Source organism: Salmo salar, chromosome 23, assembly GCF_965601325.2.
Source record: "Salmo salar chromosome 23, fSalSal1, whole genome shotgun sequence".
Taxonomy (NCBI): Eukaryota; Metazoa; Chordata; class Actinopteri; order Salmoniformes; family Salmonidae; genus Salmo; species Salmo salar.
The window spans coordinates 44,532,885-44,552,986 of NC_138313.1; positions in this window are offsets into that span (position 1 = coordinate 44,532,885).

A 20,102-nucleotide genomic window follows, 5' to 3' on the forward strand; every position below is an offset into this window, starting at 1 on the left:
GGTTGCCAGGTGTGCGTAATGATGGGTTGCCAGGTGTGCGTAAAGATGGGTTGCCAGGTGTGCGTAAAGATGGGTTGCCAGGTGTGCGTAATGATGGGTTGCCAGGTGTGCGTAAAGATGGGTTGCCAGGTGTGCGTAATGATGGGTTGCCAGGTGTGCGTAATGATGGGTTGCCAGGACCGGTGGTTAGTAGAACAGTGATGTCAAGCGCCGGAGTGGGGGGAGCGGGAGTGGACGTGACAGTTGGTGTACGCATGTTTAGGCCAGTGCTTGACTTGGACTGAAATAGGTGCCAGTACAAATTTGTTATATTTAGGTGCAGAACTCCTCAATTCTTTTGAGCTAATATTCTGTATGAGGCACAGGGACTCAAGCAGAAGAACATTTTAGGTGCCGGTTCTCAGTTCTAGTGTGCTACTGCTCAAGTCAAGTACTGTGCTTGGGTAAAAAATAATGTCAGTTGTCAGTTGAATAGAGTGGAGGGGAATGTATGTATGGTTGGGAACTTATATCACTGTTTAAGTTGATTTCTTTCTATTAACATATAAACTATGTATACAAAAGTATGTGGACACCTTTCAGATGAGTGGATTCGGCTATTTCAGCCACAATCGTTGCTGACAGGTGTATAAAATCGAGCACATACAATCTCAATAGACAAACATTGGTAGTAGAATGGCCCGTACTGCAGAGCTCAGTGACTTTCAACGTGGCACCGTCATTGGATGCCACCTTTCCAACAAGTCAGTCAAATTTCTGCCCTGCTAGAGCTGCCCCAGTCAACTGTAAGTGCTGTTATTGTGAAGTGGAAACGTCTAGGAGCAGCAACGGCTCAGCAGGGAAGTGGTAGACCACACAAGCTCACAGAATGGGACCGGCGAGTGCTGAAGTGTGTGACGCAAAAAATGTGTCTGTCCTCGGATGCAACACTCACTATCTAGTTCCAAACTGCCTCTGGAAGCAACGTCAGCACAAGAACTGTTCATCCGGACCTTCATGAAATGGGTTTCCATGGCCAAGCAGCCGCACACAAGCCTAAGATCACCATGCGCAATTCCAAGCGTCGGCTGGAGTGGTGGAAAGCTCACCACCATTGAACTCTGGAGCAGTGGAAACGCGTTCTCTGGAGTGATGAATTACGCTTCACTATCTGGCAGTCCAACGGATGAATCTTGGTTTGGCGGATGCCAGGAGAACACTACCTGCCCCTATGCATAGTGCCAACTGTAATGTTTGGTGGAGGAGGAATAATGGTCTGGGGCTGTTTTTCATAGTTCAGGCTAGGCCCCTTAGTTCTAGGGAAAGGAAATCCTAACACTACAGCATACAATGACATTCTAGACGATTCTGTGCTTCCAACCTTGTGGCGATGCCCGAGTGCAGAATGCGAGGTCCATACAGAAATGGTTTGTCGAGATCGGTGTGGAAGAACTTGACTGGCCTGCACAGAGCCCTTACCTCAACCCCATTGAACACCTTTGGGATGAATTGGAATGCTGACTGCGAGCCAGGCCTAATCGCCCAACATCAGTGCCCGACCTCACTTATGCTCTTGGCTGAGTGGAAGCAAGTCCCCTCAGCAATGTTCCAACATCTAGTGGAAAGCCATCCTAGAAGAGTGGAGTCTGTTATAGCTGCAAAGGGGGGACCAACTCCATATTAATGACCATGATTATGGAATGTGATGTTCGACGAGCAGGTGTCCACATAATTTTGGTCATGTAGTGTACTTTTTATCCCTCATTTACTCAAGTGTTTCCATTATTTTGGCAGCTACCTCTATATTGCAGTGTTTTCCAACCCTGGTCCTCCAGTTCCCCCAACAGTACATCTTTTTATTGTAACCCTGGACAACCACACCTGATTTAACTTGTCAACTAAATCATCAAGCCCTTCAATGAGCTTTACAACAAAAATACAACAAAAATGTATATTGTTTGGGTTCTATTTTATACTAATACAATTGCTCAGAGAAATATATATTTAACAAGTAATACATTTTTTCCTCAGAAATAATCTCACCTTGTGAAGATAAACACCACTGAGCCTTTTTCTAAAATGTTTTATGAGATTGGAGAACACGTTGGGAGGGATCTTGGACCATTCCTCCATACAGAATCTGTCCAGATCCTTGATATCCTTCATCTGCGCTGATGGACTGTTATCTTCAATTCAAACCACAGGTTTAATTAGTCAACATTTGAGGGGGATCTAGCGTTAGATTATTCAACTGTAGCTGCTTTGACTTGTGAACGATATGCTTTCTGTAACACGCCTGCACCACCTTCCCTTTCTCTTGGTTCTGCACCACCTTTCCTCTCTCTTTGTCCTGCACCACCTTCCCTCTCTCTTGGTCCTGCACCACCTTCCCTCTCTCTTGGTCCTGCACCACCTTCTCTCTCTCTTGGTCCTGCACCACCTTTCCTCTCTCTTTGTCCTGCACCACCTTCCCTCTCTCTTAGTCCTGCACCACCTTCCCTCTCTCTTGGTCCTGCACCACCTTCCCTCTCTCTTGGTCCTGCACCACCTTTCCTCTCTCTTTGTCCTGCACCACCTTCCCTCTCTCTTGGTCCTGCACCACCTTCCCTCTCTCTTGGTCCTGCACCACCTTCCCTCTCTCTTGGTCCTGCACCACCTTCCCTCTCTCTTTGTCCTGCACCACCTTCCCTCTCTCTTTGTCCTGCACCACCTTCCCTCTCTCTTGGTCCTGCACCACCTTCCCTCTCTCTTTGTCCTGCACCACCTTCCCTCTCTCTTGGTCCTGCACCACCTTCCCTCTCTCTTTGTCCTGCACCACCTTCCCTCTCTCTTGGTCCTGCACCACCTTCCCTCTCTCTTGGTCCTGCACCACCTTCCCTCTCTCTTGGTCCTGCACCACCTTCCCTCTCTCTTGGTCCTGCACCACCTTCCCTCTCTCTTTGTCCTGCACCACCTTCCCTCTCTCTTGGTCCTGCACCACCTTCCCTCTCTCTTGGTCCTGCACCACCTTCCCTCTCTCTTGGTCCTGCACCACCTTCCCTCTCTCTTGGTCCTGCACCACCTTCCCTCTCTCTTGGTCCTGCACCACCTTCCCTCTCTCTTGGTCCTGCACCACCTTCCCTCTCTCTTGGTCCTGCACCACCTTCCCTCTATCTTGGTCCTGCACCACCTTCCCTCTCTCTTGGTCCTGCACCACCTTCCCTCTCTCTTGGTCCTGCACCACCTTCCCTCTATCTTGGTCCTGCACCACCTTCCCTCTCTCTTGGTCCTGCACCACCTTCCCTCTCTCTTGGTCCTGCACCACCTTCCCTCACTCTTTTGTTTTTTGTTCTTCCATCCCTAAGCCCCCTTTTACATTGAGTCTGAGAACTGCCAGCACACAGCTGGCACGAAGGAATATTGTCCACAAAAGAAGTTGCATTGTGTGTATAGTATTTGTAATTTACCCCTGAAAATCATATTTTGCCATTTCATTGTGTGGGTTGTTGTCTTACAGTTGAAGTAGCTTGTGTCATTGGGGCTAATCATGATTAAAGGAGTGACTGAAGCCAAATGGGTGACTGAAGCCTACTTGATTGAAGCAGGGTGCATTGATCCTCCTCCTCACCCCCTCCCCATCAATCTCTGTAGTTGGTTGCATTTCCTAAAAGCCTAAGTAATTCACTCTTACATTATGTGATATCAGATTTACTTCGTCTAATTTTGTTTTTCAAGCATTCGAACGGGAGACAAATTGTTACAAATTGTCCAAATCAGCACACTTTAGGGCACCCGGGTGCCTATATTAGGCTTATTGAGCTAATTATTATATTTAATGTCAAATGTCTCACCATTATTTCTCATGAGTGCTCATGTTGATCAATATATCGGCAAAGCCTTGTTACCTGGCAACGACCACAAGGGCGTTTGAAAGAGCTGTCAGTCAAGCTTCCTGATAGTTAGAGATGAAAGAAGAACAATTTCAATAGTGTAAAAATATTATAAGTGATGTTTTGGTCATTCAAAAAAAAAAATATCTTTTTACATGGGAAATAGGATGGGACTGCCCCAGGACCAGCGGAAGCAAAATAGCCCCGATAACATCAAAGATCAACCACCAGATTTAACAGTAGATATGGGGTTCTTTTCGCTATAGGTATCTTTCCCTTCGACGCCAAACCCACCACTGGTGGGCTTGGCCAAAGAGATCCATTTACATTTGTTGGAGGACATGAAAATAGAGCTCTTCTCTTACACAGTGAGATCTCACTGTACAAAACACTGCAGCTCCTAGGTACCAAAGGGTCAAAAGTTACCATGATCAGGGTTATGTTTAGTGGTCACCAAGCAGAAAAACTGACTGAAACAGGGAGGACCTACCTGCACTTGTCCAATAAGAAAAGCACATTTTCATTTTCCTTCCCAAAATATTTTAAAAACATCTTCCTTTGTGTGCCCTAATGGACACGACCAAGATCAACTCATAATGAATTTGTAGAATACACAAATACACTAGGTAATTAATCGCTGGTGCAAGGTAAATTACGGTAAAAAAACAAATCGTACACAACCACAGTGCTTTCATGAACACACATTACTTCCCTTTAATAAGCTTAGTCTGATGTTAAGTTCTGAAAAGGCTAGAATGTTGAGGTCGTAAAACAAAAGTAGGTAGGACAGTACCTCGGAGAGCTCGTAGAGACTCAGGAACTGCTTGGAGTAGCTCTTTCTGTGGCGACACTTAGGAGTGCCTGGTCCTCGGGGGGGGGCGACGACGACAGGCCTATCCTCCTCCATCTGGAGCGGAGTCGCCGCCTGGGGGGGACAGGTCTGAAGGACAGGCTGCTGAAACGGGTCACTGGAGTAGGGGGGGGGGGGGGGTTCAAACAAACGGACAGAGTTCAAAGGAGGAATATGTCAACAAGGCCAGACCAACTATGTAGGTGTCACAACTGACAATCTTTGAAGTGTTGTTTGGCTGTATGTGAATGTTATTGAACATTGTTGTTTAAATTTGAATGTTGTGGATATTGTGTACTGTTGTTTGGTTGTAGGTGGATGTGTTTTTTGAACTTGTGACCTATATCGTGTGGGTGTATGTCAGAATTGTTGACACAGTCGTGCAGTATGTTGTTTGGGTGTATCTAGGAGGGTCGTGCGATGCGTACAGCCCGGAAATATGTCCTTGGATGTGCGCATTGCCTGCAGGCCAGAAAAGTAGTGGAACACAGGGCTACACTTTACATCCAACACAGCTGCCCCACCAGGGTAGCCAGAGCACCCTGTTCCCACAATCCTCCTCAGGCGAGTAGCTGGGCAGGCTCTCCAATCTCAGGTAACTGGCCTCGTTGAGCACTGCCATCTTGGAGAAGGAGAACTCCCTGATTGGGGGCTATGGTGGGCGCTGGGAGGGTGAACATGCTCTGCTTCTCAATGGAAGGGAGCAGGACCTGCTGGTGCACTCAGCTGCTTCTCCCTGGTTCTACCTGGAACCAAAAGGGTTCTACCTGGTAACAAAAATGGTTCTTCAAAGGATTCTTCTATGGGGACAGCCGGAGAACCCTTTCAGGTTCTAGTTAGAATCCTTTTCTGTGTAGTGTCCACAGAAAACAGAGAACATTCATGTTTGAAATACTTCCTCCGCTTCTAATTTCCATGTGAACTATAATAGAGGGTCACAGTAATAAGGGCCTGCACCTTTCACATGAATGACAGGAGATCAGAGTGAACTCAAGGACAAAGGAGAGCGTGCAGAAAAAAAATGTGAATTGGGCTGTTGACTATCTCAAAACACGCAGCACAAGTAGGGACAGCAACAGTGCAAGAGGACAGGCCGTGAACACAACAAGGCTCCAGCCAATGTCGCCGCTCTGAGGTATGAGTGCTGCTGTGGTCAGCACAAGGACACACTGGCCTTGTGGCTTCGCTGGCGCGTTTGTGTGGCACCATCCCTCTCATGACACCTGACACGACCGAGTCAGACAAACAGAGCCCAATAACTCCCCCACTGCCCTGACAATGGAGGTGCATCCATTTCCCCTATAATCAACCTGTCAGACTTAAAGGGGCTTGACACGGACACGCCTTGCATTTGTAATGGTTAGTAATCCTCACAGACATAGATCATAAAAAAATCTCTTTCCTCCCAGCACGGCACGTTGCAGTACAGGCACACAGCCCATTTCATTTCCATTAAAAAAAACAAATTGGTTTGGAGTCAAATTCAAAGCAGTCCCACATCCCAATCATGATGAAGTTTCGAGGTTGGGAGGTTTTTGACTTTCAAAGCCCTTCGGAGTCAGTCGGTGTTCTTTTCAGGAGAGTTAGTTTCAAAGCCCTTCGGAGTCAGTCGGTGTTCTTTTCAGGAGAGTTAGTTTCAAAGCCCTTCGGAGTCAGTCGGTGTTCTTTTCAGGAGAGTTAGTTTCAAAGCCCTTCGGAGTCAGTCGGTGTTCTTTTCAGGAGAGTTAGTTTCAAAGCCCTTCGGAGTCAGTCGGTGTTCTTTTCAGGAGAGTTAGTTTCAAAGCCCTTCGGAGTCAGTCGGTGTTCTTTTCAGGAGAGTTAGTTTCAAAGCCCTTCGGAGTCAGTCGGTGTTCTTTTCAGGAGAGTTAGTTTCAAAGCCCTTCGGAGTCAGTCGGTGTTCTTTTCAGGAGAGTTAGTTTCAAAGCCCTTCGGAGTCAGTCGGTGTTCTTTTCAGGAGAGTTAGTTTCAAAGCCCTTCGGAGTCAGTCGGTGTTCTTTTCAGGAGAGTTAGTTTCAAAGCCCTTCGGAGTCAGTCGGTGTTCTTTTCAGGAGAGTTAGTTTCAAAGCCCTTCGGAGAAAGTCGGTGTTCTTTTCCGGAGAGTTAGTTTCAAAGCCCTTCGGAGAAAGTCGGTGTTCTTGTCAGGGGACTGAACTAGGTGGAAGTTTCACCATAAGGGTTTTACCTATCAGATCCTCACTAGTGCATAGGTTGAAGGGTCTAGATTAGTTTTATTGTCGGTAGAGTATATATTGAAATATTTGCCAAATCAACATTTGTATGTTTTCAATATTCATGTTTACAATTTTCAATATGGATAAATTAATGTGAGAAAAGTGTTATTGAAATCAAATATACTATTCAAATTACAGAGCAAGCGGTTAAACTTCATGTGACACCAACGTTTCCTTTGTAGCATCTACAGATGAAACATGATGGAGTCATGAAGGAGGCCTGTAACACCTACAGATGAAACATGATGGAGTCATGAAGGAGGCCTGTAACACCTACAGATGAAACATGATGGAGTCATGAAGGAGGCCTGTAACACCTACAGATGAAACATGATGGAGTCATGAAGGAGGCCTGTAGCACCTACAGATGAAACATGATGGAGTCATGAAGGAGGCCTGTAACACCTACAGATGAAACATGATGGAGTCATGAAGGAGGCCTGTAACACCTACAGATGAAACATGATGGAGTCATGAAGGAGGCCTGTAACACCTACAGATGAAACATGATGGAGTCATGAAGGAGGCCTGTAACACCTACAGATGAAACATGATGGAGTCATGAAGGAGGCCTGTAACACCTACAGATGAAACATGATGGAGTCATGAAGGAGGCCTGTAGCACCTACAGATGAAACATGATGGAGTCATGAAGGAGGGCCTGTAACACCTACAGATGAAACATGATGGAGTCATGAAGGAGGCCTGTAACACCTACAGATGAAACATGATGGAGTCATGAAGGAGGCCTGTAACACCTACAGATGAAACATGATGGAGTCATGAAGGAGGCCTGTAACACCTACAGATGAAACATGATGGAGTCATGAAGGAGGCCTGTAACACCTACAGATGAAACATGATGGAGTCATGAAGGAGGCCTGTAACACCTACAGATGAAACATGATGGAGTCATGAAGGAGGCCTGTAACACCTACAGATGAAACATGATGGAGTCATAAACGAGGCCTGTAGCACCTGCAGATGAAACATGATGGAGTCATGAAGGAGGCCTGTGGCACCTACAGATGAAACATGATGGAGTCATGAAGGAGGCCAGGGTAAGGCCAAAATGTCATAAATATTCCAACAATTATTTCGCTATTATGCTTTAAGATACAAATGTCAAATATATATCAACAATCCTTCCTCCAAAGGGAAATTCTATGGATTAAATGTCTTGAAAAATCCCCCCAAAATCATGGTCTTTTTTTTGTCCTGGTTTCGTGACGAATCACTCTAATCAGATATCTGGTCATTACTGTAAATAAATTATGTAATTATAGCCAAAGTGTTAGAACCATTCTGGTGCAAAATGGCTGCTGTGTATTGTGGATGAGAATCATTACCCCAGTACAGGCCTTCGGTGAAAAGTGTGACATAAATTCAAGCCATCATCATTATTACCAATCCGCTCCACTCCCAGCCATGTGTGTGTGAGTGTGAGTGTGAGTGTGAGTGTGAGTGGTGTGTGTGTGTGTGTGTGTGTGTGTGTGTGTGTGTGTGTGTGTGTGTGTGTGTGTGTGTGTGTGTGTGTGTGTGTGTGTGTGTGAAGTCGGTACTAGTGACACTGCTGGATTGACATCTGGAGCACCGTGTTATTGAAAGTTTGAAACACCCACCATCCTCAGACCTTATCATGATTCCACAAATACCAATCAAAAACTCAGGTTTGATCCTCATCTCTTAATAATATCAGTAAAAAGATTTCCAGATGAAGGACTATTGAGACCGAAATAGAAGATCTGTTAAATTTGTGGCTCATCAAGGTCACCGGTGTGATGGAGTTTCTATCTGTATAGACATCAGTTTCTATAGACTTTTCTATTTCACTAACGTGTCAAGACTTTGAGACAGCAATCAGAATTATGTTGAAGTAATACAGTTGACAACTATGTAGGTTGATGCAAATCTCCCTCAGATGATTTTTTTTTTTTTGTGCAAGTCATGACTGATTGGTTGAGATAACAGTATTTGTTTATTTTAAATGAGAGAGTAGATTTCATTGCTTTCATTTCAAAGAGCCGAGAAACAGAGAGGGAAATGGATTAGGAAAAGGCATAGTAGTGTGAACGGTGGACAGGGATTGTCAGCTTCCTTCCTTCCTTCCTTCCTTCCTTCCTTCCTTCCTTCCTCACACACACACAAGCCAGGTCACTCTAGATCAACTGCCAAATTCGACGTCCGTCCAGGTCAAATGGTAGGTAAGCATGATGTCGGGAGATGGACTTCAAAACCGGCCACTAGGGGAAACGGTGAGCGCTATTTCCATCCAGTAGGTTTGAGTTTTACTAGGGCGTTGTGGACAGGGAAGGCTTGGGTTTTACTAGGGTGTTGTGGGAGGGGAAGGCTTGGGTTTTACTAGGGCGTTGTGGGAGGGGAAGGCTTGGGTTTTACTAGGGCGTTGTGGACAGGGAAGGCTTGGATTTTACTAGGGCGTTGAGGATGGGGAAGGCTTGGGTTTTACTAGGGCGTTGAGGACGGGGAAGGCTTGAGTTTTACTAGGGCGTTGTGGACGGGGAAGGCTTGAGTTTTACTAGGGCGTTGTGGACGGGGAAGGATTGGGTTTTACTAGGGCGTTGAGGACAGGGAAGGCTTGGGTTTTACTAGGGCGTTGTGGACGGGGAAGGCTTGAGTTTTACTAGGGCGTTGTGGACAGGGAAGGATTGGGTTTTACTAGGGCGTTCTGGACAGGGAAGGCTTGGGTTTTACTAGGGCGTTGTGGACAGGGAAGGCTTGGGTTTTACTAGGGCGTTGTGGACAGGGAAGGCTTGGGTTTTACTAGGGCGTTGTGGACAGGGAAGGCTTGGGTTTTACTAGGGTGTTGTGGACAGGGGAAGGCTTGGGTTTTACTAGGGCGTTGTGGACAGGGAAAGCTTGGGTTTTACTAGGGCGTTCTGGACAGGGAAGGATTGGGTTTTACTATGGCGTTGTGGACAGGGAAGGCTTGGGTTTTACTAGGGCGTTGTGGACAGGGAAGGTGGATGGGCGTAAGCTGTGTGCTCCAGCAAAAAGGGTTGCATGTTCCATCCCAATGCTAGGAACTCTTACGTTGTTTTTGTTTTAACCCTATCCCAGACCTTAACCCTTAACTTAATCATTCAGACCTTACCCTTAACTTAACCATTCAGACTTTAACCCTTAACTTAACCATTCAAACCTTAATGGTTCCGAATCCCTGGGGCAGGGATACATTCGGCCCTCCACTTCACCTGCCTCTTCGAGTTTCTTTTTTGTGAAGAAGAAGGATGGGGGTCTGAGCCCGTGTATTGACTATCGAGGTGTCAATCAGATCCCTGTGAGGTAAAGCTACCCGCTGCCTCTCATTGCCAGTGTGATCAAGTCAATGCACGGGCCGCGCTTCTTCACAAAATTGGATCTCAGGAGCGCTTACAATCTGGTGCGTATCCGGGAGAGGGACGAGTGGAAGACGGCATTTAGTACAACCTCAGGGCACTATAGGTACCTCGTCATGCCATACGGGTTGATGAATGCTCCATCAGTCTTCCAGGCCTTTGTTGATGAGATTTTCCGGGACCTGCAAGGGCAGGGTGTAGTGGTGTATAACTATGACATTCTGATATACTCCGCTACACGCGCCGAGCATGTGTCCCTGGTGCGCAGGGTGCTTGGTCGACTGTTGGAGCATGACCTGTACGTCAAGGCTGAGAAATGTCTGTTCTTCCAACAGTCCGTCTCCTTCCTAGGGTACCGCATTTCCACGTCAGGGGTGAAGATGGAGAGTGACCGCATTTCAGCCGTGCGGTGTTCGCACCGGGGGACCGGGTCTGGCTCTCGACCCGAAACCTGCCCCTCCGCCTGCCCTGCCGGAAGCTGGGTCCGCGGTTTGTGGGGCCATTTAAAGTCCTGAGACTGAACGAGGTATGCTACAGGTTACAGCTTCCCCCAGATTATCGCATTAATCCCTCGTTCCATGTGTCTCTCCTCAGGCCGGTGGTGGCTGGTCCACTCCAGGAAGCTGAGGTGCGGGAGGTTCCTCCGCCCCCTCTGGACATCGAGTGGGCCAATTACTTGTTTATTATTAAACCCTCTGTTCCCCATGTTGTATTTGTGAGTGATTGTTTATTGTTGCGTGGATATTTGTCAGGCGCTGCACTTTTGTTTTAGACTGTGTTTTTGGCACTAGTATGTGTTAGTTGCTGTCATATGTTAACTGGTATTAAAGTGCGCCTGTTTATTATACTCCGCTCTCCTGCACTTGACTTCGCCTCCCATATACACTTACATACAGACAGTTTACTTCACTTATAATTCACTGTATCACAATTCCAGTAGGTCAGAAGTTTACATACACTAAGTAGACTGTGCCTTTAAACAGCTTGGAAAATTCCAGAAAATTATGTTATGGCTTTAGAAGCTTCTGATAGGCTAATTGATATCATTTGAGTCAATTGGAGGTGTACCTGTGGGTGTATCTCAAGGCCTACCTTCAATCTCAGTGTCTCTTTGTTTGACATCATGGGAAAATCAAAAGAAAGAAAGACCTCAGAAAAAAATGGTAGACCTCCACAAGTCTGGTTCATCCTTGGGAGCAATTTCCAAACGCCTGAAGGTACCACGTTCATCTGTACAAACAATAGTACGCAAGTATAAACACCATGGGACCACGCAGCCGTCATATCGCTCAGGAAGGAGACGTGTTCTGTCTCCTTGAGATGAAAGTACTTTGGTGCGAAAAGTGCAAATCAATCCCAGAACAGCAGCAAAGGACCTTGCGGAGATGCTGTAGGAAACAGGTACAAAAGTATCTATATCCACAGTAAAACGAGTTCTATATCAACATAACCTGAAAGGCCGCTCAGCAAGGAAGAAGCCACTGCTCCAAAACCGCCATAAAAAAGCCAGACTACGGTTTACAACTGCACATGGGGACAAAGATTGTACTTTTTGGAGAAATGTCCTCTGGTCTGATGAAACAAAAATAGAACTGTTTGGCCATAATGACCATCATTACGTTTGGAGGAAAAGGGCGGAGGCTTGCAAGCTGAAGAACACCATCCCAACCGTGAAGAACGGGGGTGGCAGCATCATGTTGTGGGGGTGCTTTGCAGCAGGAGGGACTGGTGCACTTCACAAAATAAATGGCATCATGAGGGAGGAAAATTATGTGGAGATATTGAAGCAACATCTCAAGACATCAGTCAGGAAGTTAAAGCTTGGTCGCAAATGGGTCTTCCAAATGGACAGTGACCCTAAGCATACTTCCAAAGTTGTGGCAAAATGGCTTAAAGGACAACAAAGTCAAGGTATTGGAGTGGCCATCACAAATCCCTGACCTCAATCTCATAGAACATTTGTGGGCAGAACTGAAAAAGCGTGTGCGAGCAAGGAGGCCTACAAACCTGACTCAGTTACACCAGCTCTGTCAGGAGGAATGGGCCAAAATTCACCCAACTTATTGTGGGAAGCTTGTGGAAGGCTCCCCGAAGCGTTTGACCCAAGTTAAATAATTTAAAGGCAATGCTATCATTCTTTATGCTATTATTCTGACATTTCACATTCTTAAAATAAAGTGGTGATCCTGACTGACCTAAGACAGGGAATTTTTACTAGGATTAAATGTCAGGAATTGTGAAACACTGACTTTAAATGTATTTGGCTAAGGTGTATGTAAACTTCCGACTTCAACTGTATATATATATATATATATATATATATATATATATTTTTTTTTTTTTACAATTTACGTCTAAGTTTGTGTGCTTACCTGTTGGGCCAGCCCAGCAGCATCAGGCACACACACCTGTCATTTCCAGCCTCCTCTCCAATGAGAGGCCAGCTACTGACAACAGATGCTTGTGCATCTCGTAGGAAATTCTAGGCACCACCAGACCCCAGTCTACTCCACACACCCACAGAAGGTGAGGGGAGACCTCAGCTACTTATCACAGACAGTTAACAAGTTGAAAGACTACTGATATTTCTTCATCGTCCGCTGTTCCACTGTTCATCGGTGGGAAAGCAAGGTCTCAAGGTCGCGAGTGACAGTTCTCTCTGCCTTATGAGTTCCTTTGTAGCTTGTAACGCCAGGGTAGTGGGTTCGATTCCCGGGACAATCCATACGTAAAATGTATGCACGCATGACTGTAAGCGTCTTTAGATAAAAGCATCTGCTAAATGGCAATATATTATATATTACAGAATCTGTAAACTTTTCCAAAACTAATGGAAAAAATAGGCACCATCTAAAATGAAGAAATTAGACCCATCTTTCCCATTAATTTGGTGTGGTAATCAGAAAGGAGAATATACTCTATGTGCCAGTGCAATACTCTTTGGCCCCAGGCTGTGGGACAGGTATTTGCCTGTACAGCACAGGTTTGGTCTCTAGAATGTTCTCATTGTGACGGTATTGCGACGACGTCTGCACCTGCGATGTACCGCGTGACCCGGGCCCCGTTACCTCGTCGATCCGAACCGTCGAACTGTGAAAACACAGACTTTTTTCGAACAGCGCCAGATTCCCCTCAAAGGTCTGTGTCCAGGCCGTAGTCCATATTGCCCCCCCACCGAAACACTCATCGTCCCTGTGCTGCCTCTGACCCCATCCTCCTCCACCTCCATTCTTCACTCTGTTCTTCTTGGGGGTGACCTGGTTGGGGACTCGACTACTGGATGACCGTCTGATACTTTAAAAGAAGGAGTTTAGACAGCTGACAATATGCAATGAGAACATGTTATTACATGTATGATTGGTCATTAGTGGAATGCTACCAGACCCTCAATAACTAAGGTAAACTTGTGTTGTGATTATTAGGGCACACAGCTTTTTGCAACGAAAACTAACATTTTGTGTTTCTTATTATGTCCTTACAGAATCTTATTTAGTCCCACCCTGTTTCACTCAGTTTTTTTTCCAACTTGGTGCCTAATGAACATGACCCTGCAGTGTGCTGGTACTTACAGGAGTTATGTCTCCGTCTGAAGCCCTTAGACTGGCCTGGCACCTCCAGGTGTTTATCTCCAGAGCTTTTAATTGTTTTATTTAACCTTTATTTAACTAGGCAAGTCAGTTAAGAACAAATTCTTATTTACAATGACGGCCTACCCCGGCCAAACCCTAACCCAGACGACACTGGGCCAATTATGCGCCACCCTATGGGACTCCCAATCACCCGCCGGTTGTGATACAGCCTGGAATCGAACCAGGATCTGAAGTGACACCTCTAGCACTGAGATGCAGTGCCTTAGACCACTGTGATACAGCCTGGAATCGAACCAGGCTCTGTAGTGACGCCTCTAGCACTGAGATGCAGTGCTTTAGACCACTGTGCCACTCGGGAGCTTTTAGAGCACTGCTGCTGTGGGGAAGCCAGCCTCTCCTGGTTCCTGTGGACTCCTCTGTGTGAGACTGACTGGAGCGCTGCTCATCTGAACCACACCATCTCTGCTACTACCAATGTCCAGGACCTTCAGCTCCTTGATGTCCACGGCACTATGGGAGAATAGAGTCACATAAAGGCTGATATCCATTGCATTGTGGGAGAATAGACAGTCTACTAAAAGCTGATGTCCATGGCATTGTGGGAGAATAGACAGTCTACTAAAAGCTGATGTCCATGGCATTGTGGGAGAATAGACAGTCATATAGAGGCTTTGATTTAGTTGGCATGGCACTGTGGTAGACAACAGGGAATTCTGGAAAAGTGAAAATAGAATTGCTCTCAACCCTGGTACAACAATCAGTTAAAGGTAATTGGTTTGAAAACTTTAAAGGATATTTTCTCCTGAATGAATTGATGCTGTGTACATTTGTATAATTTCACAAGAGGGAAGTGTGAAACATAACCTGACCCTTTTAGGGTCTGAGGAGGGATGGAAATTAGGCCCATTAGCCCGATGCTAGTACTTTTCAGAAAGGGCTAGTAGAAAATGTGCCCAACTAGCTGGCTAGGGAAATGTTGTCTTTTCAAATATCGCAAGGCACACATTTTGGACCGTGGCTAGTAAAAATGTCAGTCTACTGGCCAGTCCCCAAAATCCTTAAGTTCCAACCCTGTTGGTTCACATATGTACATTTTACATTTTAGTCATTTAGCAGACACTCTTGTCCAGAGCGACTTACAGTAGTGAATACATACATTTCATGCATTTTTTTTTTATTGTGCTGGCCCCCCGTGGGAATCAAACCCACAACCCTGGCGTTGCAAACACCATGCTCTACCAACTGAGCCACAGGGAAGACCAATGTAGGACAAATGTCACTGTCATAATAAACAGGGGTGAGTTTCCTGAAAGCTTTGTAGTACTAAGATCATTGTTTTGGTCCATTGCCTACAACCAGTGTTTTACCTTGGACTGAAATAGGTGCCTGTATTCATTTTGGGTGCCAGTACCGTTTATGTTTATATTCAGGAATTCTACAATACTTTCGCGTTAATTTTCTATAGAAGGTGTAGAAACTCGGTCAGTAGAAAATCGTTAGGTGTGGGTACACAGTTCCGGTGAGCTCCTGCCCAAGTCAATCATTGCCTACAATGGAGTTATTAGGTAACTTGTGCTACAAAGATTTCAGGAAACTATAAACAGCAGTACCTAAAAGTGACCTCGGGCACAGGGCACTTGACTCTATTGTGGAAGGGCTGCCTGAGGGAGATGGTCTGACTGGACTGGTCCACAGGCGACACCTCGCCTTGGTACACCCCTAGGGTTGCTCCGCATGTTAATCAACACCAGACTACCCAACCGGTCTGCAGCCATCCTGTCTAGTCAAAACGAGAAGAGCATGAACACACGTCTCTTTGATTATAGCTACGCCCGGAAGGGACTTTTCGTAGCAGGTTAAGAGAGCCTTTTTGCTAATCCTTTTCCTAACCGCAAACGATTTTCTTCTAACCAGCAACAAAAAAGTCACTTCAGGTGATAGCTGTATTAAAGTGGCGTGTTTTTAGTGAATCTCATGAACACATATAAGGGTTGCGTTCTACTAGGAGGGGTAATCAACTGTTACCCTACGAGTTCTGAAGCCTGCTGGTTTTGTGTTTTACCTGATCCTTTCTTGTACCACCTGGTGTCTCAGGTCTAAATCGGTCCCTTGATTAGAGGGGAACAATGAAAAACGCAGTGGAACTGGCTTTGAGGTCCAGAATTGAGTTTGAGGGTACTAGGTCAATGCTAGATTAAATATAATATGAGTTCACCACTAAAGAATTTTTGCTATATTACCCAGCTAGCTAGTGGTTACTGTGGATGTAGCTAGCTAGCCAACTGTTTTCTACTTGTTAACTTAGATAGCTAGCATCTTAGCTAGTTAGTTCAATAACAAACTATAGAATGTCATTTGCAACCGAATGTGAATTACCTAATGATTTTGTGTAACATTGATGAAAAGAGTCAGGTTTGCAAGCTCAGTCTCAGCTAACGGCTAGCGAACTCTGGCTAACGTTAGCTAAACATGGCCTCTGACGTCTCATTTTCTCATTCAGAATGGCAATACATGCCTTATTGTTTCATGGAGAAATTAGCATACCTTTTGTGATATTCCGTATGACAGCTGTTTTAATTTAGACTTTGAACTGTTATCCACGAAATGTATTAAATAAAGCGTCCTTGATTGAATGGTTAGCTTTGTTTCAGTAGCATGAGCTAGGGTGACACAACTTCCATACACATTTCTAAATAAAAGTAATCAGAGTTGCAGGGGGGACAGGGGGTATCAAACCGTCTACTTGACCAGACATGAAACACACAGCACAATAAAATGTATGATTTTGTTATCAAATTTCTGTTTATGGAGTAAATATAGGATGTGATGTTTGGTTGATAAAATACCTATAAAGCCACAAACAACATGGTGTGAATGAGAGAAAGGCTATAATGACTAAATACAGAGATTTATTGCGCTCATAACACATGATTTATGTGCAACAAACAACCGATATTGTCTCAAAGTGATGATGTCAGTGTCCCGTTCCATTTTGGACTCACTGTCCTGTTGACAGTAGCAAGTAACTGTGCTATAATACAAGTCCCTGTACAAAATGAGCACCAGGTGAGAGCAGAGGCTTGGGAGGCCCATGGACATCTACACAGCCAGACAGATGTGCCAGACAGATGTGCTGAAGAACAGAGACACACAGCTGCAGCACAGTGGTAGTACTGCACAGAGATGAAACAAGGGAAGGGGGATCAGTGCTGGGATCAGTTCGTTCTTCTTCATTACTGAATTACTTCTCAGAGTGATACTGGTATTTGTGGCTCCCATTTTTGTAACTCTGTCTTCTTTCTGGCCTTTCCTCACCCACACTCTGGTGTGTCCCACAGCAGCTGGCAGATGCAGTGAGTGCTGTTGAGCAGGAGGAGAACTGCAAGACAAGTGAGGATGATGGCTAAGCTGTTAAGAATGGCATTCATGGCAAATTGTTCCCTAGGAGATGGTCAATTCAATTAACTTTAATAAAACTATATTAATCCATGAGGGGCAATTATTGCTGGCTAGGATACAAATAGAATGACAACAAACATACACAACAAGCATTATGTTATCAGTGCATTTGGAAACTATTCAGACTCCTTCATTTTGTTCCACATTTTGTTTACGTTACAGCCTCATTTTAAAATGCATTCAATAGTTTTTTTCCCCTCATGAATCTACACACAATACCCCATAATGACATCACAATACCCCATAATGACATCACAATACCCCATAATGACATCACAATACGCCATAATGACATCACAATACGCCATAATGACATCACAATACGCCATAATGACATCACAATACCCCATAATGACAATGCAAAAACAGGATTTTAGAAAGTTTTGCAAATGTATTAAAAATAGAAACCTGGAAATAATACATTTACATAAGTATTCAGACCCTTTACCAGTGGTGTAAAGTACTTAAGTCAAAATACTTTAAAGTAGTAAAGTCTTAAGTAGTTTTTTAGGGGTATCTGTACTTTAGTATTTATTTTTATAAAAAAAAAAATATTTAACCTTTATTTAACTAGGAAAGTCAGTTAAGAACAAATTCTTATTTACAATGACGGCCTACTCCGGCCAAACCCGGGCGACGCTGGGCCAATTGTGCGGCGCCCTATGGGACTCCCAATCACGGCCGGATGTGATACAGCCTGGTATTTTTGACAATATTGACTTTTACTTCACAAAATGTCCTAGTAAGGTATCTTTACCTTTAGTCAAGTACGACAATTGGGTTCCAAACTTTTTTGGTACCCTTCCCCAGATCTGTGCCTCGACACAATCCTGTCTCGTAGCTCTACGGACAATTCCTTCGACCTCATGGCTTGGTTTTTACTCTGACATGCACTGTCAACTGTGGGACCTTTATATAGACAGGTGTGTGCCTTTCCAAATCATGTCCAATCAATTTAATTTACCACAGGTGGACTCCAATCAAGTTGTAGAAACATCTCAAGGATGGTTAATGGAAACAGGAAGCACCTGAGCTCAATATACTGTCTCATAGCAAAGGGCCTGAATACTTATGTAAATAAGATATTTCTGTATAATTTTTAATAAATGTAACAAAAAAAAATCTAAAAACCTGTTTTTGCTTTGTCATTATGGGTTATAGTGTGTAGATTGATGAGGGGGAAAAAATATTTTATCCATTTTAGAATAAGGCTGTAATGCAACCAAATATGAAAAAAGTCAAAGGGTCTGAATACTTTTCCGAGGGCACTGTACATGTGCAATTGAAGGGTATACTTGAATGTTTACATTGAAAGAGTCCTTCAGCTGTAAATTGACATATTAAAGATGAGATCAAGTCCAGAGAGGGGGAACGTTATCAAACCTACAGCCTCAAGAGCTAACACAACTCACTGAGAAAAACCTTACCTGTTACACAACAATACTTACAGAGAGGTACGTTGTACAACTACTGGATTTCAAAGTAACCTCATTGAACAAAAACTATTTTGTACAGGCTTGGTTAAAGACAACCCCACTCGGAGTCTGAAGCTGCAGTTGGAGAGGACCCAGAGGAACAGGTGTGTGAGCTCAGTAACCAGCTGGCTGAGGCCAAGGCCCACACCAACAGGCAGGGGCAGGAGACTGCAGATGAAGGAGGAACTAATGACTGTGAGAGACGTGGGAGATATGAATGGATACTGGTTTGTTATGTATTGCAGCATGTGACTGGACTGTGAAAATACACAATAGATTCTTCTTCTTCTTCAATGGTTATGCCTGTTCAAGTATGACCATATTCAGCGATTTGTCTATGACATGGTCTTCAGATGAATGGAAAAGGTGACATCACAGCTGGAGATGACCAAACAGAGGCTGAAGTTCTCATTGGCTCAGCTGCATGAGCTAGCGGCGGAGAGAGTCATCCACATCAATCAGATCGCAGCTCTGGGGACCGGGCGCAGCCAGCTGATTGGAGAGAAGGAGGATGTTGCTGAGCGCTATTGGACGGGGATGGAGGACAGGAGCAGGAAGTGACAGAACTGAGGTAGATATGCTACAGAGTAGATGTGATGCACGTTTAGAAATATGGCACTGGCAAAACATCACCACACACTGTATCACAGAAATGAACAGAATGTTTGAAAGGATTGGCCTGAGAAAGGCTCTGCGTAGAGTCACTGATCTAGATCATGCATCTCAAATAACTACTCATTCATGTGATCAACAAAAAGCTCACCTGTGCCTCTCCTTAAAAAAACACACACAGAATGTCTGACACTTTTCCGCTTAGAAAATCTAGAGCTCACAAGTATTAATGATGGTATTGTCATGTCTCACATCAGGTCACCAATCAATCTCAAGGATGCACTTGAGTCAGAAATACCAGAGATTGCAGAATTGCTGGAGCGAGAAGTGGCAGGATGTGGCCATGGATCTGAACACCGCCCAGGCAGAACTAGAGGAACCCAGAGAGAAGAAACCTGGCTATTTAGTAAGATCATATCTAATGTATCCTGTTTGACATCCATCCATCCATTAAGATGTCTCGACCAACCAACCAATCAATCAATCAATAAAATGATTCATTATGTACCATACAGACACATTAAACTCATTCAGATTAGCATTATTGTGCTGTCTGTACTATTAAAAACTGTTGATGTGTAATATGTTGACTCCAGCTTCAAGAAAAGGACAACTGATGGTGGAGGTTGAGTCACTTCAGACAGAGAGGGGCAGAGAGACAAGTGAGTATGGACCTCTGTG